The sequence below is a fragment of the Alligator mississippiensis genome, chromosome 3 (assembly GCF_030867095.1).
Source record: "Alligator mississippiensis isolate rAllMis1 chromosome 3, rAllMis1, whole genome shotgun sequence".
NCBI classification, from domain to species: Eukaryota; Metazoa; Chordata; order Crocodylia; family Alligatoridae; genus Alligator; species Alligator mississippiensis.
The window spans coordinates 186,255,404-186,281,534 of NC_081826.1; the positions used below are offsets into that span (position 1 = coordinate 186,255,404).

Here is a 26,131-nt window from a genome sequence, read left to right on the forward strand (position 1 = left end):
ATCAAGACTTAGAAAAATGCTGAACTTCTGTCAGTCCCTTCTAAACCTAACCAATGAACATGCCATTAATATTCAACTGTGGTCATGTTTTCTGCACTGCATGCTAAGAAATGCTGCTGGTCATGCAGTTCAACAAGGAGAAATGCAAAGTGCTGCACCTAGGGAGGAAAAATGTCCAGCACACCTACAGCCTAGGGAATGACCTGCTGGGTGGCACGGAGGTGGAAAGGGATCTTGGAGTCCTAGTGGACTCCAAGTTGAACATGAGCCGGCAGTGTGACGAAGCCATCAGAAAAGCCAATGGCACTTTATCGTGCATCAGCAGATGCATGACAAATAGGTCCAGGGAGGTGATACTTCCCCTCTATAGGGCGTTGGTCAGACCGCAGTTGGAGTACTGCGTGCAATTCTGGGCGCCGCACTTCAAGAAGGATGCGGATAACCTGGAGAGGGTACAGCGAAGGGCAACTCGTATGGTCAAGGGCCTGCAGACCAAGCCCTACGAGGAGAGACTAGAGAAACTGGACCTTTTCAGCCTCCGCAAGAGAAGGTTGAGAGGCGACCTTGTGGCTGCCTATAAGTTCATCACGGGGGCACAGAAGGGAATTGGTGAGGATTTATTCACCAAGGCGCCCCCGGGGGTTACAAGAAACAATGGCCACAAGCTAGCAGAGAGCAGATTTAGATTGGACATTAGGAAGAACTTCTTCACAGTTCGAGTGGCCAAGGTCTGGAACGGGCTCCCAAGGGAGGTGGTGCTCTCCCCTACCCTGGGGGTCTTCAAGAGGAGGTTAGACGAGTATCTAGCTGGGGTCATTTAGACCCAGCACTCTTTCCTGCTTATGCAGGGGGTCGGACTTGATGATCTATTGAGGTCCCTTCCGACCCTAACATCTATGAATCTATGAATCTATGATCCAGCAGTCAGCTTTGACAGTCCAAAAATAGAAAGAGGTAGCTTTGATGGCTCATATTAAATCTTTCCATTTGTAGTTGGACAGGAGTCTGTGACCTTGCCCTTTACCCTGTCTTCTCCAGTCTGTATTACTGTAATGTGTTTAATACAAACTTCCTTAAAAAGTATCCATAATCATTGCACAAAATTACTATATGCCTTGATCATGACTGTGCTGCTATGTGTAAGTTCTGTTCTGCACTGTTCAATAAGTACAACAGGGAGGTCTTGAGGACAGTTACTTCAGATATGCTTTTTTTCCCTTGTATTTTGTAATGGAGCTAAGCTGTAATAAAACATGTTCTTATCATCAGGGCTTACAGCGTCTCTCCAAGACTGGTTAAAAAGTGCTTTCAGCCAAGTCCACTAGCTTCTGCAGTTTGCTGCCACTGATTGTCTAGTATAATGAGTTTAGCAGTTTGCAAGGAATGATTAACGGCATTTTAATTAACTGGCATATTAAGTTAACACTAAGAAAATCAACAAGACTGTCTTCCTGAAAACAATGGTGCAATTTCTGTTCCCAGTTCCTTGGAGTATTTTATTGTTTTGTTTTTGTATTAACTATACTGCACCAGATGTGTGCTTGCCATTTACTTTGGTATGCATAAAGACTTATTTTCTTCCTCTCTCTCTCACCTTCTCCTCCTTCACATGTGCATTAAGATTTCAGAAAATATGTACATATGAGAATGAAGGAAACAGATTCCCTATTTTGGAAATAGCCCTCTAAGAGGGACCAGATAACTCATCTCTGTTTGCATCATCAGGTAAAAAGAAGATAATCTAGCTCATCTTATAGCCCTTACATTCATGTTTGCCAGCTAAGTTGCAAAGTCTGGGAGAGGTTTCCATTCCTTTTCCTCACTTAAATTCTTTTAGTACCAGGACATGCACAAAATATATGCAGAGCACCTTATGACGAGACATTGTCCATTTACACTTTTATACTTCATTCCCATTATCCTCTCAGCCTGTGGCCTAGTATAAAACTTGTGAAACATTTTATACAAGAACACCTACTGTCATGATTTATTTTTATATCTACTTTGTTGATCTTTTCTTCAAAGCAGATCTGCTAAAATGTTGTATCCATCAATGCTAGAGAGATTTTAGTTGACACTTTGAAGACCACCTTCTGGTTCCATTCTAGAAAAACCCCATGATACTTTTTGCTGCTAAGTTGAATCTGAGGATATGCTTTAAGCAAAACTATAGAAAGTATGAGGTTCTACCAAAGGGCAGCAAAAATAACAAGATGGTTAACAGCATATTTGAAAATAATAAATAAATAAGTCAGCCACAAGGACACACCAACCTTTTATGTCTGGAAGTAAATAGGAAACATCAGGAGATTCAGCACGATTGATAGTACTGTGATCTGAACATCTTATACAGACTCCGCCATCTAATTCTCAGAATATTATATCAAAAGCTTGCAGTATACAGAAACCAGGGAGAAAAAGTTGGATGTAATGGGTCAATACTTAAAATCCATCCTTTACTGAATGAAAACAAACAACCCCCCCCAAATCATTATTTCATTTCTACATGTAATACAACCTATAAGCAGTTTGTTTTCCACTTTTAGAAGTAGCTGTAATAATATTAATAGCTGTAATAATATTATATATTATGATGCTGTAGCACCATTCAATTTTCTATTGGTAAAACAGCCAAGATACCAATGAGGTAGAGATTTTGAAGATAGAGATAAAAAGTCATTTAGGATGGAGGGGAAAATATATATTGAATTTGAAATGTGTAACATAAATTGAAATGTGTAATATTTAAGGCAGGAAATAACACATCAAGTTTACCAAATTCCCAGCAAATAAATTAATACTACCAATTTATTATAGAATTTGAGGAAAACAGGCCGAAGATACATGTGCGCATGTGTGTGTGTATGTATATATGTATGTGTATATATATATGTATGTATATAAATACAAGAGATTAGAGGTGTGTGTGTATGAATATGAGAGATTAGAGATTTGTATAAACACTGAGAAAGGGAGATGACTGTAAAATACATTTGTTTCTTCATGTGTTATAGCTTATTGATCTCTGTTAAGACATGGAGTAGTTCTTTTCATTGACACAGAAAGAACAGAACGTTGGGTCTATAGAGGCAAAGGAAATAACAGCTATATGTTTGTATTGAAATTTCATGGCAGAATACAAAAGATTAACAGAGATCAAATCATAATTTCCCTCTCCCTTCCCCCCTTTTCATCTTTCAGGTACTATAGCACAAATGCTTATACATATAAGGATATGAATGCTAAAATGTATGACAAATCAGTGCTATAATTTCATATTCCAAGCTGATAAACTATTCTTGCTTCTGCTCTATTCAGTATGACATATCATTAGAATACTTAGAAATTTCCTAGCTGTTCAATGGTTATAGGAGTAAACTAATAAATATTTTATATAAAAACATAAATCTCTCTCACACTCTATCACACACACTTATATCTCCCATTCTTCAAGAATATTTATTCTTTGTAATAATTGTTCTTGTGGATGATGCTAACTCAAGAGGAAATACTTGTAAAGAACTGACAGTTCATAAACAGACCCATAAGTTGTATGAAACATCTTAGAAAACAGACTTTCATGGTGTATTAGTAGGGAACTACCTAAATCATGGTTTTGCGGATTTTGTGGAAACTGTGAAAAACAGTGTTGTCTGCAATCACCGGAAAATCCGGTACTAGCCCTGATTTCCCATGAAATCAACTGAAAAATAGTGGTAGCAAGGTAGACTGAGTGATGGCAACCTCTGCCAATCAGCGGCAAAGGGTATGGCTGCCCTGAAGTGCACACAAAATTGGCTCTGCATGCTGCAAGTGGGCTGCAAAAAAATCATTGTCTTGCCATGACTTAGGTAGATTCCTACCTATTAGTAGTAGTCACAGTTACCAATTATTATATTACAGGGCAAACAATGGTTTGTTTTGGAAAGCTGGATACTTACTTCTGAGGTAATGCTGCTACAGAATCTTTGAGTACAAACCTTAATGTTGGTTTTCTGTACATTTTACTGAGCTTAGTCATCATGATCATGGGCATAAATAGTGAAAATGAAGTTTGATCCTTGAAGCATGAAAGAAGGAAACTTTTATCTCTGCTGGTCCCTGCAGAGATTGGGGGGAGTGGCTGCACTAGAAAGGAGCCAGTGTAGGAGCATAATGCCTCAGTCTTGATAGGCCTAGATTCCACAGGTCCCTGCAGATCCTCTTAACTTGAAGCAGATGTTCCTGCCTCCTCCTTGTGGTCAGAGTAAATGAGAATCTTGACCTATAGAACTAATAGGAGGGGACCCTTGCACTTTTCAAATTGGGGAAGTTATTAAATTAGACTAGGATATACTACACAAACTATATTAGGTTTGCAGATTCAACAATGTGGAAGCAAGGAAATATTTCATGGGCATGACTACAGTTTATTGCAGTTGCCTAATTACCTCCACAGAAAAATGTCAGTGTTTACACATGCAGTGGTATTAGGAAAAGTAAACTAACTAACTCTGTCATAGGATAGTACTGCCACACAAGTACTATCCTATGGCAGAGTTATTTACTCAGTCCCAATGCACATGTAGACACTGATGGGTCTGGTTGGGGTATGAAGGACTACTTGTCAGCTAGCCCCACACTCAAGCACCCTTGTGCCCAAGCCAGCCCCTCCACAACACATTGAGCTGGGTCAGAGCAGCTCCAGACTGGTAGACTGACCCCCCACCAGACCCGCTGCCAGCAAGGTCTGCTCAGCATGCTGCTGTCCCAGGTGCACATGTAAACGGTGTGCCCAGGAGCAATAAACTGTGGTGTGAACTGCACCAGAGTTTATTCAGTCACATTAATTGCATGTATAGACACATGATCTTAATTTTGTTTCCCTGTGCCTATTAATTGTGATATAATCCCTGATTAAATTATAACAAACTCTTTTTTTTTTTTCCACAGGATCCTTGCCTAGTTTGCATGTGGAGGTCAGAGGTTCTTTCTTAATGAACACATATGCAACATTTTGCTTTAGCCTCATTGTTCAGTGTGTGACCTTAAGGCCCCCTCCAGACATTTAGGTTAAGGTCTAATGAGATCTAATGCATAATCCATACAGTCACCTTTCCTGCCATGCTATATGTACATGGCAGGAGGTGTGATTGTGGGATCACACATTAGATCCCTTCACACCTTATTGCGAGTGTAGGGGCAACCCAGGATCATAGATTCATAGATGTTAGGGTCGGAAGGGACCTCAATAGATCATCAAGTCCGACCCCCTGCATAAGCAGGAAAGAGTGCTGGGTCTAAATGACCCCAGCTAGATACTCGTCTAACCTCCTCTTGAAGACCCCCAGGGTAGGGGAGAGCACCACCTCCCTTGGGAGCCCGTTCCAGACCTTGGCCACTCGAACTGTGAAGAAGTTCTTCCTAATGTCCAGTCTAAATCTGCTCTCTGCTAGCTTGTGGCCATTGTTTCTTGTAACCCCCGGGGGCGCCTTGGTGAATAAATCCTCACCAATTCCCTTCTGTGCCCCCGTGATGAACTTATAGGCAGCCACAAGGTCGCCTCTCAACCTTCTCTTGCGGAGGCTGAAAAGGTCCAGTTTCACTAGTCTCTCCTCGTAGGGCTTGGTCTGCAGGCCCTTGACCATACGAGTTGCCCTTCGCTGTACCCTCTCCAGGTTATCCGCATCCTTCTTGAAGTGCGGCGCCCAGAATTGCACGCAGTACTCCAACTGCGGTCTGACCAACGCCCTATAGAGGGGAAGTATCACCTCCCTGGACCTATTTGTCATGCATCTGCTGATGCACGATAAAGTGCCATTGGCTTTTCTGATGGCTTCGTCACACTGCCGGCTCATGTTCAACTTGGAGTCCACTAGGACTCCAAGATCCCTTTCCACCTCCGTGCCACCCAGCAGGTCATTCCCTAGGCTGTAGGTGTGCCGGACATTTTTCCTCCCTAGGTGCAGCACTTTGCATTTCTCCTTGTTGAATTGCATCCTGTTGTTTTCTGCCCACTTGTCCAGCCTATCCAGGTCTGCCTGCAGCTGTTCCCTGCCCTCCGGCGTGTCCACTTCTCCCCATAGCTTTGTGTCATCTGCAAACTTGGACAGAGTACATTTCACTCCCACGTCCAAGTCGCTGATGAAGACATTAAAGAGTATCGGTCCAAGGACCGAACCCTGCGGGACCCCACTACCCACACCCTTCCAGGTCGAGACCGACCCATCTACCACGACTCTTTGGGTGCGACCCTCTAGCCAATTCGCCACCCACCGAACTGTGCAGTCATCCACATCACAGCCTCTTAATTTGTTCACCAGTATGGGGTGGGATACCGTATCGAAGGCCTTCCTGAAGTCCAGGTATACGACATCCACCCCTCCTCCTGTGTCCAGGCGTTTCGTAACCTGGTCATAGAAAGAGACTAGGTTGGTCAGGCACGATGTGCCCGCCACAAACCCATGCTGGTTTCCCCTCAGCATAATTTGCCCTGCCGGGCTCTCACAAATGTGAGCCTTGATAATTTTTTCAAAGACTTTGCCAAGGATGGAGGTGAGACTGACCGGCCTATAGTTGCCCGGGTCCTCCTTCCTCCCCTTTTTGAAAATGGGGACCACGTTAGCCCTTTTCCAGTCCTCCGGGACTTGGCCCGTGCGCCACGAGCATTCAAATATTCCCGCCAGTGGCTCTGCAATGACGTCGGCCAGTGCCTTCAGCACCCTCGGATGGAGCCCATCCGGGCCTGCCGACTTAAAGGCATCCAGTTCTTCCAAATGACTCTGCACCACCTCAGGATCTACGCATGGAAGTTTGGCGCCTTGCTGCTGCCTCTCTACAACCCCAGTGAGAGACTTGTCGTGCCCCTCGCTTAGGAACACTGAGGCAAAGAACTCGTTGAGGAGTTCAGCCTTGTCCCCTCTATCTGTCACCAATTGCTGCTGCCCATTTAGCAGGGGTCCTATTCCTCCCTGGGCCTTCCTTTTACTCCCAATATATCTAAAAAACAATTTCTTGTTGTCCTTTACTTGGGTTGCCATCCTCAGCTCCATGGTAGCTTTGGCCCGCCTAACTGCCTCCCTACAAGCACGAGCAAAGGAGGTATATTCATCTTTAGTGATCTCACCCTTTTTCCACTTTTTATGTGCTCCCCTTTTGGCCCTTAGGCTGCCCTGGATTTCTCTGGTCAGCCATGGAAGCCTCCTGGCCCCTTTCCCTCTTTTGCCTCGCTCGGGGATCGTCTTGCTTTGTGCCCAAAGGATCGTTTCCTTTAGGCACAGCCACCCTTCTTGGGCACCCATCCCATCAAAACTCCTACTCTGCAGTGCTTCCTTGACTAATCGCCTGAGTGCAATGAGATCAGCTTTCCTAAAGTCTAGCACTTTCACCCTACTAGTTACCTTACCCACTCGCCGTCTTATGTTGAATTCTATCATAAGGTGATCACTGTCTCCCAGATAGCTACCGATTTGGAGGTCTCCTATCATGTCATCTCCCGTTGCCAATACCAGATCCAGTATGGCATTCCCCCTAGTGGGTCCATACACGTCCTGTGTCAGGTGGAGGTCCTGTACACAAGTTAGAAACCTGCGTGAGCGATGGGACCTTGCTGTCTGCGTCTCCCAGCAGATGTCCGGATAGTTTAGGTCCCCCATGACTACCGCCTCTTTAGCTTTTATGGTCTCCGAGAGTTGCCTCAGGAGCCCCGCATCTATTTCTTCCCCTTGGTGTGGGGGTCTGTAACAGACCCCTACCACCAAATCCCTTTCTCCTTGCCCCCCATGTAGCCTAACCCACAATCCTTCTACTTCCTCAGCCTCGGATTCTGTCTTGATGAGAGTTGATGTATATTGCTCACTGACATAAAGTGCAACCCCCCCCCCCTTTCTTCCCCGACCTGTCCTTCCTGTACAATCTATAGCCCTCAATATGTACCGCCCAGTCATGGGATGAATCCCACCAGGTCTCTGTTAGCCCCACTAAGTCATAGGTGTTTAGTGCAAGCAGGAGCGCTAGTTCATCCTGCTTGTTCCCCATGCTCCTAGCATTAGTATATAGGCACTTGAGCCCTGCGACTGGCGCCTTTGCTGCCCCCCCGCTCCCAGTCCCATGGGGCCCATTGTTTCTTACCTTCTTGTTCCTTACCTGTTCTGTTGTGCTGGCCTCCCCATGGCTTTCAGGTTCCCAATGTTCTCCTTCTTCAGGCTGGGCTGTCCTTGTGGGTGCCACATGGTTTGGTGGTCCACAGCTTCCCCTGCCCTCGTACTCCCCTCCCCCCGACGAGCCTAGTTTAAAGCCCGCCGGAGGAGATCCGCCAACCTAGAAGAAAACACACGCATGATCCTGGGCTCCCCCTGCACTGGTAATGGGCTCCCATGGCTGGGAGCCCCCACAGTTTATAGGGCTTCCAGCTTCAGGGGTGTACCATGTGCCCCTGTTGCTGGGAGCCCTGGCCACCTGATCCTGACTTCTAGCCCTGGAGGTGCATCCCTGCAATTGGGAGCCCTATCAGCTGACAGGACTCCCAGCTACAGGGGCTCACCTGGCCACATGTTTAATGGTGTGATAGGAACCAGCCACCAAGTTCTTACACATTTTTTGTGGAATAACTTTTGTGTTTATTCCTCGTTTCAACATCCCATTAATTGACTGAACATGCAATCAGGTCACAGTTTAAGATATGATTAACCGATTCATCACATCTTAAATATAATGTGTGGCAGGGGCCTAAGCCTTGTAGGATATGTCTACATTGCAAACTTACCATGTCTGGCAGCAGCATGCCCAAACATGCTGCTCTGCTCTGTATGCACTACCTGTCAACTGTAAGTGGCGAAGATGTCTGGGCCATGTTGTGAGCAGGGCAGGTTAATTACCACTACCTTTCAATGAAGTGCCAATGTTTGGATATTTTGTTTGCAAAGTTTTGGTAAATCTGCTGAGCACATGGAAACTGCTCTTAGTCAAAGGTTTAGCATGCTGTGGGAGGTACTAGGTAATCTTGTTAAGACGTGTACTACCAATCCTCTTCCCCTGTAAGTTTTACCTAAATTGAGCAAAAGTCATAATATCCACCTAAGGAAAACCCAACAATGCAATTGCTTTTCATGAACTATTTCAAAGAACTGAAATTCCTGAGTAACTTTGATTTGGCATTATTGATTATCAAAATGTATTGCTTGAATGCTATTATGCTATTTCTGAAATTGAAATGTTTTGTTTAGTTTGCTGGGAGGGTCGAAAACACTTTGTTTAGAGTCCTTCCCAAATTTAAACTGGATCTCATCATAGTGGTGCACTGTCTCTATAAGCGCTACAGTTCAGGAGCCAAAATCCCCCTGTATTATGTAAGGACCAAGCTCTCTGTATGGGCTATATTACCCATCCTACAAACCTTGACTATGTGATATCCTTGATTTACCAGACAATAGGGCTGGAGTGACATGGGAGTATCATCTTAAAGGAGATGTAGTCCACATGGAAACCTGGCCCATAGAAGAGAATGAGGGATGGAACAGTGCCTTCCATAGTGCAGTGTTTCTCAACATTTTTAGAGTCAGGGCATACCTAGGAAAAATCAAGAAGTCATCCACAGGCTGAATTGTGATAAGCATGGTCTCAACAGAGACTCTGGATTCTTATCCCATTATATGTACTACTTTTAAAACAGAGAGAGGTGGTTAGCCATATTAGTCTGAAGTCAGGCAGAAGGTAAGGTAGATTTGCACCTTGCAGACTAAATCAGAGATGTATAAGCCTTCATAAGCAGCAGTTTACTTCATGAGGTGCTGCTGCTTACACAAACTTATGCATCTCTGTTTTGCACCCTGTTGACTAACTAGATCAACCATACTTTCTGCATAACTTTATAAGGCCTATGTATCTTAATGGGTCAACAGCTTTGCTTATCCCTTTTGATCTCTTCAAACCACCTTCACTTCTCTTAGCAGTGTCCCTTCCTTTTCTCCCATTTTCCATATCCTTTGTATTTAAAATACCATATCTACTCATTTCTAAGATGGGTTCCCCCCTGCATTTAACATGGGGGGAAGCCCTTTGTCTTGCAATCAAGTACAAGGCTGGTGGGGGAGGGGAAGGCATCTGCTGTGGTTTGGGCTCCAGTCCCTACCCAGGGTCAGGGCCATAGCTGCAGATGCTGCCTGTCTCTCCCAACCCCTGCCTCTGCACTCTGCCATCTCCTTCTTGTAGCCTCTTCTCTCTACCTCCCCATACCACCTGGGGCAAGCAGCTTGACCTCCCCATACCACCTGCCTCCCCACTGTCTCCCTCCCTGCAGCAGTGGGAGGGATGAATTAAAGATGAACCTCCAATAATTAGATTCTATACATGGAAAACTTATTTATTTAAAATTTAAACAAATTTATAATTTTTCATATATAGAATCAAATTATTGGGACATCCTCTTCAATTCAGGATCATCTTAGATCTGAGTAAATGGGGTATTTTATTCCTGTTTAGTACCCCAGCTCTCTGCAAGTCCATTCACAGTATCTGCCAAACTAGGCTGTAGCCTACAGAACCTCATGCTTCTCTGAACAAGATAATCTCTAATGTGCCACTCTGCCTGCCTTTGCCTCACTTCAGGCTGGGGACTGATTGGATAAGCAGTAGTTCTGCAAGGAACTACCTGGGGGCTACAGGGGACAAAAAGCTGAATATGAGCCAACAGTGTGCCCTTGTTGTCAAGAAGGCTAACAGCATACTGGACTGCATTAGTAGGAGCATTGCCAGCAAATCAAGAGAAGTGATTTTTCCCCTCTATTTGGCACTGGTGAGGCCACATCTGGAGTGCTGTGTCCAGTTTTGGGGCTCTCCACTACAGAAAGGATGTAGATAAATTAGAAAGTGTCTATCAGAGGGCACCAAAAATGTTTAGGGGACGGGCAGGCAAGGTTCTTTGGGTAGATGTGATATCTTTTATTAGACCAACTGAGTAGTTGGCAAAAAGTTATTTGCAAGCTTTCAGGTGCAATCACCATTCTTCAGGCATAGGAAGTTTCTGCTGCCATGAGACACCAAGGAGTGAAAAGAAGCTCTAAGTGTGACAGGATGTCAGTGTGAATTCTCATTGAGTGGAAATTAGGAAAACAAAAGGTAGAGCAGGGAAGGGAGGGGGGAAAAAGCAGGTGTGGGGGAAGCCAAAAGTGAGTAAGGGAAATTGTACAGTAGTATTAATTCAAGGTAGAAAAGAGGCTGTCTTTGAAAAAGGAAATAACTGAAAATTAGGAAGACAAAAGTCAGAAAAAGTGGAAAGGTGTGGGGAGAAAGAGTGGAGAAAAGAAAAGTGTAACAGGTCAGGTCTGGTAGGTACCTGGTAAATCAGATATCAGGCAGGGTGTAATGTGTCATAAATCCAATGTCTATATTGAGTCCATGATTAGGGGACTGGGGCATATGATTTCTAAAGAGAGACTGAGGGAATTGGTTTTATTTAGTCTGGAGAAGAGAAGATTGAAGGGGGATTTAATACCAGCTTTCAACTACCTGAAGAGTGGTTCCAAAGCAGATCGAGTTAGACTGTGTTCGGTGGTGGCATATGACAAAACAAGGAGCAATGTTCTCAAGTTGCAACAAGTAAATTTTCAGTTAGATATTTGGAAAAAAAAATTCTCACTAGGAGGGTAGTAAAACACTGGAACAGGTTATCCACAGAGGTTGTGAACTTTACATCCGTGGAAGTTTTTAAGACCTGGGTGGAAAAAGCCTTGCCTGGGATAATCTAGTTGGGGCTGGTCCTGCTGTGAGCAGGGGGTTGGACTAGATGACCCCCTGAGGTCCCTTCCAACACAAATTTTCTAAGATTCTATGATTCAGAGTTATGTTCTATGATTCTATGATTCAGGCTAACTACTACCTCTCTCTATTTATGATTAATTATTAATTACTGTAGTTATTAGTGCATATTGGTTATTATTCTTGTTGGACTTTTACAATCATGGTTCTGTAATACCCCTTAATACTAATAAAATGTATTATGTGTCTGTCATTCCAAGACTCTCAAAGCCTAATTAAGCATTGCTATGCCATTAGATTTGCATGAGAATGCTGAGGGTACAGAGTTTTTAAAACTACCTTTTAATTAACCATTTGGTCCTTTTGCATGATATTGTTTCAAGCCTCTATAAAGGGTGGTTAACTGAGAACTTTTAAGTGTATTCCATAAATCTTCTGGTAAATCTGCATTGAGAAAATAGAAATTGCTGTTGGTTAATGGCTTGTCACACTAAGGGAAGTGTTGGGTAACCTTGATAACAGGCGCACTACAAGTCCCATAATTATTGGTGCACTACCATAATAAGGCTGAATTAGGAATGTTAAACAAACTAGTGCATCCCAAATCATCTCAGTTTCATCTCTCATCTTGTTTGAGTGCCACAGGCAATTTGGAAGGGGGGATGTCAGGTTTGCTATCTGGAAAAAAGCAAAAATTAAGGAATAATGGGTTATGGCAAAAGAATCTGCTTTCTTCTTCAGTGGAAACCATTTTCTGCAGTAGGAAGCTTCTGAAGTATGAAGGCAAATGGCTTGTGAGTTCTTAAAATGAAGAATATAAAGAAAAAATTAAGAAGTGAAAGGTGGAGAGGGTGAACACACAATCAGAGTTTTCTGTTGCTGTTGAGGGTGAGTAAGCTTTCAAGAAGAGTTCAAAGGGAAGAGGGGTGGTAAAGGAGTAGTTGAAGATTAAAGGCTGTGATTGCCTTTGCAGAGGTCTGATCCAAGATGTAGCTCCACCTGTTCATTTGTCATTGGCTTTAGTCTCCCTTTATGCCCGTGTAGTTTCACCATACTACTGAAGACTCTGCCTTAAGACTTCACCTTGAAGTGAAGTTTTGAAAGAAGGAGATGGGGGACTTCTGAAAAGAATCAGCTGCAAGTCTACCTGTAGCTCATGGAGCTTTCCTTTCTGGTCTCAAGATTCAAGGAGGAGGAAAAGTTAATTTATGCTTTTCTTCTTTAAATTAAACTACATATTTAAGTACAAAGCACTTAGAACATTTGTTTTTGATTAAAATTACATTAAAAAAACTTTTACAAGAGGGAATCTCTTATTACATTCAGGAGCAATAGCTCCCGTCAAACTTTGGACAATAATTTGATTTTGTTCATCTGACTGAACATCCGATTCAAATAAAGACCACCAGATAGCACAATGATTTCCCCAAAAGTTTTCTAAATAAAGGTTCACTGTCCTCAATGCAACATAAAGAAAAACTGTAACTAAATAAAAAGTACTGTAATCTTTATGAAAATGAAGGGACATGTGGGTGACTCAATACCTTTTATTAAAAATAGAATAAATTAAAGGTATAAGATCTTCAACAGTAACTAGGATAAACGTATCACATCCTTGCATATGTAAACTGATATATATATATATATATATATATATATATATATATATATATATATATTTCAAAGACATTTTTAAATAGAAATGTTTCTGCAACCACCTAATATTGAAAATCCTCACAGAAAATATTTAAAAAAAAACCCCACTCTCTTTTAACAAAGAATATCAAAGAAAGCCTCCCCCACTGCTGTAGAAGCAACATTTGAATTGTGTACAGCCAGCAAATGCCCTTAGGTTCAGAAATGCTTAATTTACTCTTCTTTATAGGTTCAGAATGAGATCTGTCTTATTCCCATACTTCAAAATTATTTATTTCTGTCAATATTAACCTTTGAGTTCAATGACTTGTAATACTGTACTGAAAAAAGTGTGTTGTGCCTAAATCTACACTTTGACTAAACTTGCAGTTAGATCACTGAACTGAGTTAATTGGGACTAATACACAGGTCAAGATGAACTTGTCAATTATTTAAATGTTTAAATGAAAAAGGTTACATATGGCTAAGGATTTCTATGAACTATTTCTAAGAAGTAGCTAGCCCAATTTGAATGCAGTCAGGGCTAAAGCCATGTTGTAATTTATTATTGATGTTATAGATTGAACTACATTTATTCATTTTACTGAGAAATTAGCTTTTTTTTCCCCTTAAGAAATGCGAGGTTTACACAAAATCTGACACTGTTAGCTACCCTTTAGAAAACCTACTTCACAAACAAAGATTGTATACCTTTAGAAAACCCACTTTACCAACAAAGATTTTACACTTTTCTACAGCACGTAAAAGTCTTAACATGAAGCATTCTTATAAAATTTTCATGGCAATCCCTGCTTCACAATTTTCCAGCATAACTATTATTTAACTTCTATTCCAGAGACGTATAAGTATTAGACATGAATAAAGAATTCTTACGTATTCTAAACAGTAACCTCTAAATAGTATACTGTGCATTCAGTTTGTGTTGTAATATATGCTCATTATAAATATTCAGTGCCACTTTTAAATTTGAAGGCAGGAATGCTGTCCATTATTATTCAGTATTAACAATCTTTGGAAAGATCAGTCTTAGGCTACTCAATTTACCTCACTGAATTAAGATGATTATAGGAACATTATGAGGTAAATTTATACTAGTAAAATGGTAGTTGCAATTAAAACATTTATTACATGCAACATCTCTTTGATGAGCATCAAGTCTATTCTAATAAATGATTTAGTAAAAGAATAGCGGGTTTTTATTGTTTAATTTGATTTTAGTCATTTGCATTCAAGAAAACTCTGAGCTACTGAAGACTAGCGTCATAATGAAAATGCTTATATTATTGAGAGAAGCAGTTTCTTAGGATGTTTGTAGATGAAATGGGGGCCTTAAATTGAAGCGGTGGGTTTTAAAAAACACCACTTCAACTTAGGGATACTTAAACCCCTGTGTCATGGGCAAACCCTGCTAACTTACCTGCCTTTCCAGCAGGGAGGGAAGGGCGAGCTGCTGGCAGGCGGAGCAGTCCCTGGGTTGCAGGGCAGGGTGGGAGGGAGGCTGGTGCTTCCCTCTGCAGCAGCTGCACCACCACCCCACCAGGTGGCACCAGGCTCAGGCAGTCGGGGGGAGGGCACCGCAGCTGCAGAGGGAAGCACTGGGCAGCTCAGGCAGGCAGGCTTCAGGAGGTGGCGGGGAATGATAAGGTTCGCCACTTTTCTTGGGCAGTGCTGCTTTCCAGGGATGATGTCAGGCTCCTGCAGGGTTTCCTGCAAAACTGTGGAGCTGCACGGAGCCCAGTGCTTCACTCTCTGGCTGTAGGGGCAGCAAACTAAAACTCCTCAAAGGAGTTTACGCCGCCGAATTTCCTACAGCGACGAATTAATGCACAATACACCACTGAGGTATGCAAGCACTGATACCATTAAAGTGCTGCAAAAGCATTTAGCCCACTTTAAAGTGTCATGCACACACGCCTCTTGTTTCATCTTAGATTCACTGTCATTTCTCTGAGCACATTGGATTCATCTAGTTTGTTTTTTTTACACTGTGTGTTATTATTCTCTGTTACTAAAACAGTTTTGAAAGGGTCTTAGGATGCGAACACGCTACTTTAGGCAACTTAGATCTAGATTAGGAGCAGTACATGTAGTAGTTTGCAACTCCTGGGAGCAGTGTTTGCATCCATTCACTGCTCCCAGGAATCATATGGGGAAGCCAAGAAAAGTAACAAGGGCATGGGTAGATGAAACAGGGGCCCTAAATTAAACCGGTGGGTTTTAAAAAACACCGCTTCAATTCAGGGCTGATTAAACCCCCATGTCATGCACACACCTCACTGACTTACCTGACTCTCCAGTGGGGAGGGAAGGGCAAGCTGCCGACAGGCAGAGCAGTTCTTGGGCTGCGGCGGGGGCTGGTGCTTCTCTCTGCAGTAGCTGTGCCTCCACCGCATGTGGCACCCTCCTGCAGGCACCCAGCTCAGGTGATCACAGGTGACATCACAGCTGTGGAGGGAAGCACCGGGCCCCCGTGCAGCTCAGGCAGACAGGCAGACTCCCAGGGAGGAAAAAGAAAAAGATATGAATGGGCTGGCAGATTACCCTGATCTCAGTAAACTAAGTTAGTTACTTACTCAGGTGAACTTACATTGGCAATGCCATTTTTGGACAATTTAAGCCCTTTGCACTCTTGTACAATTTGGCATTTAGATTGATATAACCCTGGTGAGGTTGATCTAAATGTAGCACCTGTATATACCCCTAGTTACAAGTACTATTTACTTTTTAGTATTTACTATTTACAAAAACCTCTCTACTATGATGTTAAATATTTGGGTGAATCAGCTGAGGTAATTTACTGATTGCTTGTTTTAAATGTCATTAAGGTATACATCTTGAGGGGTGGCTAGGTACCTGGAATAAGTGCCCATTCACAGTTGAAATCAGGGCTAGTTTTAGGGTGACTTGGGACTATTTGACTATTTTTGGAATTGCAAGTGAAGCAGTATGTGTTGGGCTAATTTATGTCAAAGCCATCAGTACTCTTTTTTTACTGCTTAACTTCTTAGATAGTAAGATTGTGTGTCTTTTACATTTACATGTAATGATTATATATATGTGAAGAATTATATACTGTCAGTTATGCCCATATTCCTACAACAAATTCATCTTGCAATATATTTCTCCATACTTGTTATTCAACTTTTGTGACAAATTCTGGCAAAAAAATATTAAATGCTTTTAACTGTTATAAGACTTATCAAATATTACCACGTATATTTTAAAGAATCAACAGAAACTAGAAACTGTAAATTTAAATTGTTTTGTTGATCTCACTTGTGCTGTATAAATGACCTAATCTTGAAGTGTATTCAGGAATGGCAGCAAGGGGGTAAAGCATACTCTGGCAGTAGCATAACAAAGTGGGGATGACTAGTATCCGAGTATGCCATTTCATAAATATTGTTCATATTCAATGGTATAACGGACTGCATCTAAATTTAGATAACTTAATCTTTCAAGACAGAATGAATTATTTGAAAAATATACCCCAAAATCTATTGATCAGCTATAATCATTAACAACGACTGCTTTGATTTTTCTCTCTGAGTTTTACCATATTTCAGTTCACTCTTGCAAAGAAATACTTGCCAAGTCTGAAAGTAGAAAATCAATTCACCTGTAATTTTTTTTTTAGCATTTCTGTTTCCTAAGTTTCTTACCCTGCATACATTTGTTTTATTCAACATGTTAGTCATTATTAATTTTATACTGAAATATTTGTTATATAGTATTGTGTTAAATTGATGTGTTTATATTTCAGCATATTTCAGCTTTTTTTTTCTACAAAGAAATTTCCTATGATGTATCTTTCCAGATTAAATCATCCAAGCAAAATTGACAAACCAAGCAGATTTCCTTACAGATTAGCTTGTTGTGGGATTTAAGGCTATATTGGCTTAGCTGTTATCAGTGACCTGTTTCCTGATCTTGTTTTCTGTGACTCTTGGATATTGGGAAGGCCATAGGAAATAGGTAGTCTCCAGGTTATTAATGTTTCTCACTTATCCTCTCTTACGAACTTTAGGAAGTCCCCTTGCTCACTACCTCAGCAGTCTCACTGTCCTCTCCCAATATTCTAACCTTCTTACAGCCTCATTAGCTACCTTTTTCAGTGACTTATTTATCTTCTCTTTTAAAAGATAAACATATAAGTTATATCTATATTAGCTACACATTTTAATTCCCCCACCCCCAAAAAAAAAGTAGAACAGGCTAGATAAGGGAGATTAAGATGCTTGGATAGGATTTGGAAATGGGATGGAAACTGGCCTCAACCTGAAAGATACCTAGCAACTGGACCCAAATACATGCTAGGGTGGTGAAAAAATAATTTCTGCTCTACTGAAAACTATACACCCAGCAGGTGAGCTTTAATTGCTATTTAAAACTTCCAGGCTGCCAAGCTCTTGCCCCTTGTGTAAACAGCTGTCAACAGAAAACAGCTGTCAGATCATAAGTTGGCTTTCTCCACCAACTATGCACAGTTTTGGTTGACTCCATAGCCACACTCTTCAAATAGATCCTCTCTCCTACTCCTCACAATTTCTCAGCCGCAAGATTTTGCTTTATATATATATATGTTTCAGTGAAATGTTTGGAGATAAATAGTAGAGGAATTGTCTTTCAGTTTTCTCCTTTAATTTTTGTGGTCTGGGAAATCCCATTGATGTGGCTTTCCTTGGGGAAATACAAATATCTGTGCATGTGTGACCCACAGGGAATAAATGAAAGTAGCGTGGTTAAAAGGGTCTCAGGATAAGTTTGATATTGTTGTATTGTTCACAAAGTTCAAAGCAAAAAAGTATTATGCACATCATCCCAAATGAATGCAAATAAAATCTATAATACCAATCTCTCCATATACCACCCAACATCATGTTCTGTGAATATGATTTGTCAAGTAAGTTGAAGTGTAGAAGTAATATTTCAATCCTGACCTAAATTTCAAAACTGTGTAGTAAGTAGGGCTATGCACAAAGGGCTTCGAAACAGCCTTAAAACAAAACAAGGTTAGTCGAAATGTTTCAAAAGTTTCAAAATGTTTTGAGTTTCAAAGCAGCCAGGTGTTGGGAGACAGGTGAGAACCAGGGCTGCACTCCCAGTGGCTCCAGGCTCCAGCCAGGTGGGAAGTGAAGCCCTGGCTCTCCCTGCGTCCCTCAACTGGGGTGTGGGAACCTGATCACAGAGCAGGTGAAGGGAACTGAGCCCTGGCTCACTTCCTCTCCCCAGCGCTGCAATTGGGCTGAAGAAGGGAACTGAGCTGGATAGCTTAGTTCTCTCCCCAGCCCTATGATCAGGCTGGGGAAGGCAACTCAGCCCAGCTGGGCTGAATTCCCAACAACAGCATGACTATGCACTGGGGAAACAAATTCAACCTAGCGCGACCATTTCATCAGCCCAATGGTTGCCCTGGGATTGGGAATTCCTTTCACTAGCCCAATTGTCGCACTGGGGATGGGAATTCAGCCCAGCTGGGCTAACTTCCTTTCCCCAACCTGATCTAGTGTTGAGGAGGGGAACTGAGCAATAGGGATTATTTCCCTTCCCCAGTCCCAGGCAGCAGCACTGGCTTCCCTCCCTCATCTGGCAGGCAGATCAGGGGCCCTCATCACCTGGAGGACTGGCACAGCCCTGGCAGGCCTCCCAGGGTTGGGCCCCAATCTGCCTGCCAGATGAGAGAGTCTGTTTCAAGCTTCCTCATTATAGTGAATGGGTGAAAACAGCGTCAACACAGGCTCACTGTTTCAATGAAGCGAAATGGAACAGCTGTTTCGACTCGAAATGAAATTTGAAACAAAACGCTGTTCCGTCCAAACCTGGAAACTGAAGTTGAAATGGAAGAGTGCCATTTCACACAGCACTAGTAGTAAAATTATATGTATGTGTAGAGAGAGATGTAGTTAGCTGCATTAGTCTGAAGTCAGGCAGAAGGAACTTTAGCGATTAACTTAATTAGAGATGAATAATCATTCATAAGTAAAGGTTTATTTAGTCAAATGCTATCTATCTATATATTTATTACACATAGAAAAAGTTTTCTAATGGTCCAGGGCTAAATCTTGAAATCAGATGGAGGGAATTATGTAGAAAGTTCCTTGTATAAATTGGAAGAAGGGGAAACATTTTTGCTGACTCACTGAATTTCAGAATTGTGGCTGATTACAGCTACTGAAAGATTTTAAGTGTTACAGATAAGTCTTAGAGAAGATACATTTGTGGAAAGGGTAGGTGAGGAAAGTACAAGTATTTTTTCTGTATGTATACATGTGTAGAGAGTGGGGAAGCTTGCATTAAAATATATATATATTAAGAAAAACAGAGTTCACAAATTAGAGCACAAAAGAAAAGTTAGGAAATGTCTATAGTAAGGTTATCTTAGCAACTTTGTCTTAGCAACCTCTATTTGGCCCCACTGGTGTATATGAATGACACAGTTGACAACCACATTATTACATTATCATGAATCCCACAAAATATTGAATGGTCCTTTGGGTGTCTTGATTATTTTCTTGTGTTTCTTGTACTGATATGGTATGTGTGGTCTTGTAGGAAAGTCAGTAATATGCTGTATCCCTTTCTGTTGTTTTTATCTTTGTATAGATATATTCTGCTGTCCACATGCATGTTTAGATTTTGGTTATGGTTTAATCAAAGGAACTCAGGAATTCAAAGTTGAGGAAAAAGTGAAGAGATGTAACTGCTAAATATCTCTAGTCATTGTGTTATTAGGCCAAGGACAGTTGCCATTCCTATTTAAAGACAATAGGAGCCATTATTGGGATGGGCACCCAAATTATTGTCTGCTTGTAATGGGGAAAAAAGAGACTGCACAGTAGCAAGGGCACCCAAGAGAAATGCCCCAGGAGCCAGAGGAATGCCAGGTGTCCCAGGAAGACACATTTCTGGAGGATTCTGAGGCTTATGAGAAATTGGGACTATGCTGATGATGAGGCCTATCTTGGATGTATTTTAAGGACTGTATGTGTGGTGGCCAGGGTCTCTTGGATTTTCTTAGGCTTTGGAGAAGTCCAGGTTCTCAGTGACCAAGCCTGTCAGAACCAGAAGGAAGGCTGGTCCCTGAAAATGCCAGTCAGACTCTTAGGAGGGCTAGGGTACAGCCAGATGAGAGGGATACAAAACTTAACTTGTCTTGTTGGTTAGTCTTCAAACTTATGGCCAGTTTTCTTGTGTAACTTGTGCCTGTGTGCTAGTCTGGGTAATATGCCGGATTTCAGATCCTCAGAGTGCCAGTAACCCTGGGAACTGCCCCAGGAAGGTCTGCTAACTGAGGTGTCCCATGGAGGGGTGTGTGCCTAACCCTTACCACCCAAGAATTTGCTCCAGACCCAAATAACACATTAGTTTATTATATACAACTATATAGAGAAAAGAAATAATTAATTAAAAGAAGGAAAAAATATATAGGTCTATATCTATCTATCTATCTATCTATCTATCTATCTATCTATCTATCTATATACTATTGATGATAGATCTATCTATCTATCTATCTATCTATCTATCTATCTATCTATCTATCTATCATCAATAGTTAATAATAAAACTAGCAATTTGAATAAAATTTACAATTGCATCAGTAGGTAACTAATTACAACACACGGGGTGGTCCCACTTGTGTCAAACAACTACTTAAATAATTACATTCTTTTGGTCATAACTCTTTAAGAACAGTTTCCCTTCTGGTCAAAATCCCCTTCCTATACAATAAATGGCAACACAACTATAGCTATGATCCACCTCTAGGTGGCAGAGGTGAGGCTCTGGTTGCTTCAGAAACTGAACTCCCTTGGTTCTTCTTGGCCACAGCAAGATGAGCCTCCAGGCAGTTGTTACAGGCAAAGGGCTCTGAAATACACCTCTTGCAAACTCTATGGAATTAGGTATCCCCTCACTCCCATATGCGGTTTGTGTCTTTTCAGCTCACTCCCTCCTGGGGCTGTCTCCCCTCCCAGTACTTCCACCTACAGACAGGACATTTCCCCCTTCCCTGGCAGATCTTTGTTCCTGCAGCCCTGAGCCTTTCCAGCTCAAACAGGGACTTCCCTCTCTGCAAGTCCCCGACCAGGCAGCTCAAGCTTTCCTAGCTCAAACAGGGGTTTCCCACCACAGGTCTCTGACCCAGCAGCTCCTCCCAGCTCTCAGCCAGCCTACCCACTTTGCTAACCAACCCCTTTCCCACTTCTGGACACCTGTGGCCTGAAGTTACACAGCTCCACACCTGGTGAGGAGTCAGCTCCTTGTGGAGTGACAACAGACTCTCCTCTATCCTGATGTCTGCTCACTGTGCAAGTTTCAGCATCCTTTCCCCTAGTGGGGGTGGGGTGGGGCTGCATCTCTGCCCTTTGTCTCCAGGCTGGAATCAGATCTTTCTCTCCTCTTTTCCCACTCTTTGCCATTGTTATGGTGCACCAACAGCCAATCAGAGCCCTCAATTTGCAGAGAGGCTCTGGTCTCATTTCAAATGGTCCAATAAAAGGATGCACGGTGCACAGCATACTCTCCTGCCTGGAAAAGGTATTGCACCTTGTGCAAGCTTCTTGCTGCCCTTTTTGCAAAGTTCTAAGGCACAGTGCACCCACTCAGCTTGCAGCCATTACACTTGTATGAGTCCTTTCACTTATATATTAAGTGAGAAATTCCAGACTATCCTATTCCATGTAAAGGACAACCTAAAATTGTTTTCCAGTGAAAAGGGAATCCACCTGGAGCTGGCAGAGATTCCCCAATTGCAGATATAAGATCTTGTATAAGGACAGTGGAGCTGAGGCTTGTAGGGATAAGAAGCTGTTCCAGGTCAAGCCTTGTTCTGTTCCTTGGGACACACAGTGGGACAGCAGGGAAAATTTGGGGGCTCTGGAGCTACCCAGTGGACAGGTTTGCGACTTATATAGTCTATTTTTCTGTGACCCCTGTCTCATTTGCTCCACAGATGAATGGTGCTTTAGGAATAAATTAATTGTATAGTGCATGAGGCTGTCTATATGAACCTTGCCTTTGTTGTTGCAGAAGTCTGGTGAATGAAGCAGCCAACTGTAGAAAAAAAATGAAGGTCTCATGGTAGTTGAATGTCACCCTGCTGAACTGGATACTATTCCAGTCCACTTCTGGGTTCACTGGGGAGTGTGCTGGGCCCCCTCCCCCTGCCCATGCCTCCCTGCTCAGTGACTGGTGCCTCCTGGATTGGGGGGGGCAGGGGCACCTAGGGTCCCCCTGCGGCTGATTGCCAAGCTGGGAGAGGCGCAGGGGGTTCCCCCACATGCTTCCTAGCAGACCCAGAAGTGGACCATAAGAACTGGATTTGCCACCGAGCATGTGGAGACCACCACCCCTCCCCCCCCCCACACACACACATTCCTATGGGATGCTCCATGCACCCCAGCATTGCAGGGTTCACAAGCCGTACTGGTACCTTGAGTTATATAGAAAAAACTTTTAAAGCTGTGTCTATGTCCGAATCGCTTATTCTCCAAATCCGCATCAAATCTTCAGATTCAGCCAAAGCAAATCAGAGACAGTGATATGAATCAACTAATCCAATCACTATCCCTTTTTTGGGGTGAATCCAAATCAAATAGGGTCCATTTTGCACACCCCTAGTGGATATGATAGATGTCTATAAAATCATGAAAATATGGACCAAGTGAACAGGCAACCGTTGTTCACCAAGTCCCAGAATATGAACTGAAATTAGTAGAGGGCAGGTTTAAAACTAACAAAAGAACGCACTTTTTTATGTAGCACATAGTTAACTTATAGAATTTATTGCCACAGGAAGTGGTGGAGGCAGATAACATAACCAGTTAAAAAAGAGACTAGACAAATAATGGATGATATATCTATTAATAGCTGTTAAACAGAATGGTTGAAGATGTTTCCTCTCGACATTTCCAAATCAATAATGGTAGATGCCAGGGAGGGTAATGAATAGGTAACAGATCACTTTAGATCTATCCAGTTCAATCTTCTGCCTCTAGCATCTGCTTACACCACCGTCGAAGACAGGTTACTTGGGACCATTGATTTGACCCAGTATGACACCTCTTATGTTCTTTCATTAACTACCGTAAATGTGACAGTACTGAGAGAAATGGCATATTCATCAGCATAAGAATTTACACAGGTACCAATGTGACACATTCCAGTGTTCTAAATATGTAAGCTGTACACTTCCCACTAGCATTGCTCGAAACCTCCACACCCTTTTTGTGCATGTGTGTATTTGTAAGTTTCATTCACATTAATGTGAATTCTATGTAAACATTATGGAGGAAAAAGAGACTATTTGGTATTTTGTGTTTGATGATATCTGAATTTCCAAGTTCTTATACCAAAAATCAGTGGCCCATCACTAACATGTAATGAAAATTGTATTTCCCTTTGCTTATTTTTTATTCATAGTTTGTGTTTTAAAACTCTAGCATCTAACGTATAATGGCACTTTCATGTTAACAGTTATAAGACTAACCCTTATCTGATATAACTGTATATACTGTCTTGTATTGTATTTTATTTGTACTATATTAAGAGCATGTCACAAACTAACATCCTACCATTAAGGCTACTTATAAGCGGTTTTGCAGGAATATCTGTGGGAAGAGAACTCTTTTAGAAAGGGTTCAAAAAGGAGTTACATGGAGGATTTGAGTTCTGAAAAAGGTGTCTCTCGGTAAGGAATTTAAAAATCTGAGTCTACTTATCTTATTAAAACAACAGTGAGAATAATTGATCAATGAAACAATTTACCAAGGATACTGTAGACTGCTACACTTAAAGCTACTCAGCCAAGACCAGATAGTGGTTGAAATAAATGTTCTGACTCAACCAGGGAATATGTGCCTGATGAAGGAATTAGATGTTGAAAGTCTATGGTGTCATGCAGGAAGTCAGACTAGATAATCACAGTGCTCCTTCTGACATTAAAGTCTGTGACTTAGTTCTCTATTACACAGTGCATTGGGTTTTTCATGCGTAGTCCAAGAGGACAAATTCCCTTAAGCTGCTTTAAAAAGATATTTCCAAAAATCTTTAATGCTGTCCTTACTTTCTTTCCACTGAAGTCCACGCTTAAAGTCTGGCTGCTTTCAGTGGAAGCAGAGTTAAGCCATCAGAGTGCATAGTGGTAAAATGCATGTTTGATGGCTCTTTTGATAACAAGGAACTAGCAGACAATATGTTGTGTTTTTAACATCTGATATAATTTTATAGATATGTTGCTTTTCAATTAGGGAAATTAACTGTGTTTAATTACCTTATAGAAACTAAAAGGACTTTACACATTGAAAAATCATCATGTACAACATTTTATTGAACTAATATCAGCACTAGAGATTACTGATTTACTAGTTTTAGCACAGACAAAATAAGTAATAATATAACTACTTCAAAATGTAATTAGGATTTTTCTTTCAAGGAATAATAATTCAGTCTTTTGATACCAAAGGAATCCCTTTGAAATAATGAGAACAACCAAAAAAATAAATAAAAAGTACTCAGAACAGAGAGTGGATAACAGTCTGATAGCATAAACATTTATTCAAAAGAAGATCAGGGATCACAAGTCTGGCTTTCTAGCTTGGCTCTTGATGGGGGCTGGGCTGGATCCGTGCCACAGGAGGGCTCCTTTTCCAACCCTTCACCAGAGTTCCCAGTGCTGCAAAAAGTGGTGCAGGGAACTTGCATTGCTGCTGCTGGCTGCAGCTGGCGGAAAGAAGTCCCCCTGTCATGGGAGAGGGACTAGCCTGGCCTTGCTGAGACCTCAGCCAGCAAGCTGAAGTGGGGCATCCAGTATAGAGGCTCCTTGTCCCCACTTCCCCTGCCAGAGTTCCCAGCACAGTGAAAATTAGTGCAGGAAACTTTCACTGCCACTGCTGGCTGCAGCTGAGAGAAGGGAGCCTCTCAGCCACAAGCACTTCCCCGCAGCTGAGGTCCTTAGTGGGGATGCACCAGGTGCTCACAGTGGGGGTGGGGGGAGCTCTGTTCCCCCAGCTCCAATTCCCAGCATGGGGAAACATTGTGCCAGGCTGCCCCTCCTGCTGCTGCTGGCTGCTACTGTCAAGAGCTTGGGCAAGGGGGTAGGGAGCCCCACCTGCCATGTCGACCCAGCTCAGTCCTCCCCAAAGATCCCTTCTAGCAAGCTGTGGTGGGGCCCTCATGTCAGAGTGGGTTCCCTTTCCTGAGCCTGAGCCTCTTAACAATGGAGGCCAGCAACTTCAGCAGAGCTGCCCAGCCTCACATTTCACTGTAGTGGGAACAGACCCAGATCAAGGATAAAAGGAGTCCTTTTTTAAATACATAGTGAGTAAAAAGAAGGTACCAGGTAACGTAAGGCCTCTGCAGGATACGCTAGGAAATCTGGTAGTCACACCAGATGACAAAGCTGACCTCTTTAACAGTTTCTTTGCCTCCATCTTTTTGAACAGGGACTGGGGCATCCCCCCAGTGGGATCCTTGATGGACCCAGGGGAGATGATGCCAGGCCCAGGGTCAGTTAGGACCTAGTCAGGGAACTTCTGGTGGGCCTAGATGTGTTCAAATCAGCAGGTCCTGATGATCTCCACCCCAGAGTGCTGAGGGAATTAGCAGAGGTCATTACAGGACCCATGGCATGGCTTTACGAGCACTCGTGGTGCTCTGGCGAGGTGCTAGAAGACTGGAAAAGGGCCAATCTGGTCCCCATTTTCAGAGAGTCTCCCTCTCCCCCTCCCCCCCAGCTACAGTT

General features: G+C 42.4%; 1 protein-coding gene across 11 annotated transcripts in view; it reads left to right on the top strand.

The window, feature by feature from the left end:
• The window catches only part of PTPRD (protein tyrosine phosphatase receptor type D), a 2,106,329-nt gene that overhangs the window by 967,099 nt on the left and 1,113,099 nt on the right, over positions 1-26,131 (top strand). The gene's annotated exons all lie outside the window — the stretch shown is intronic.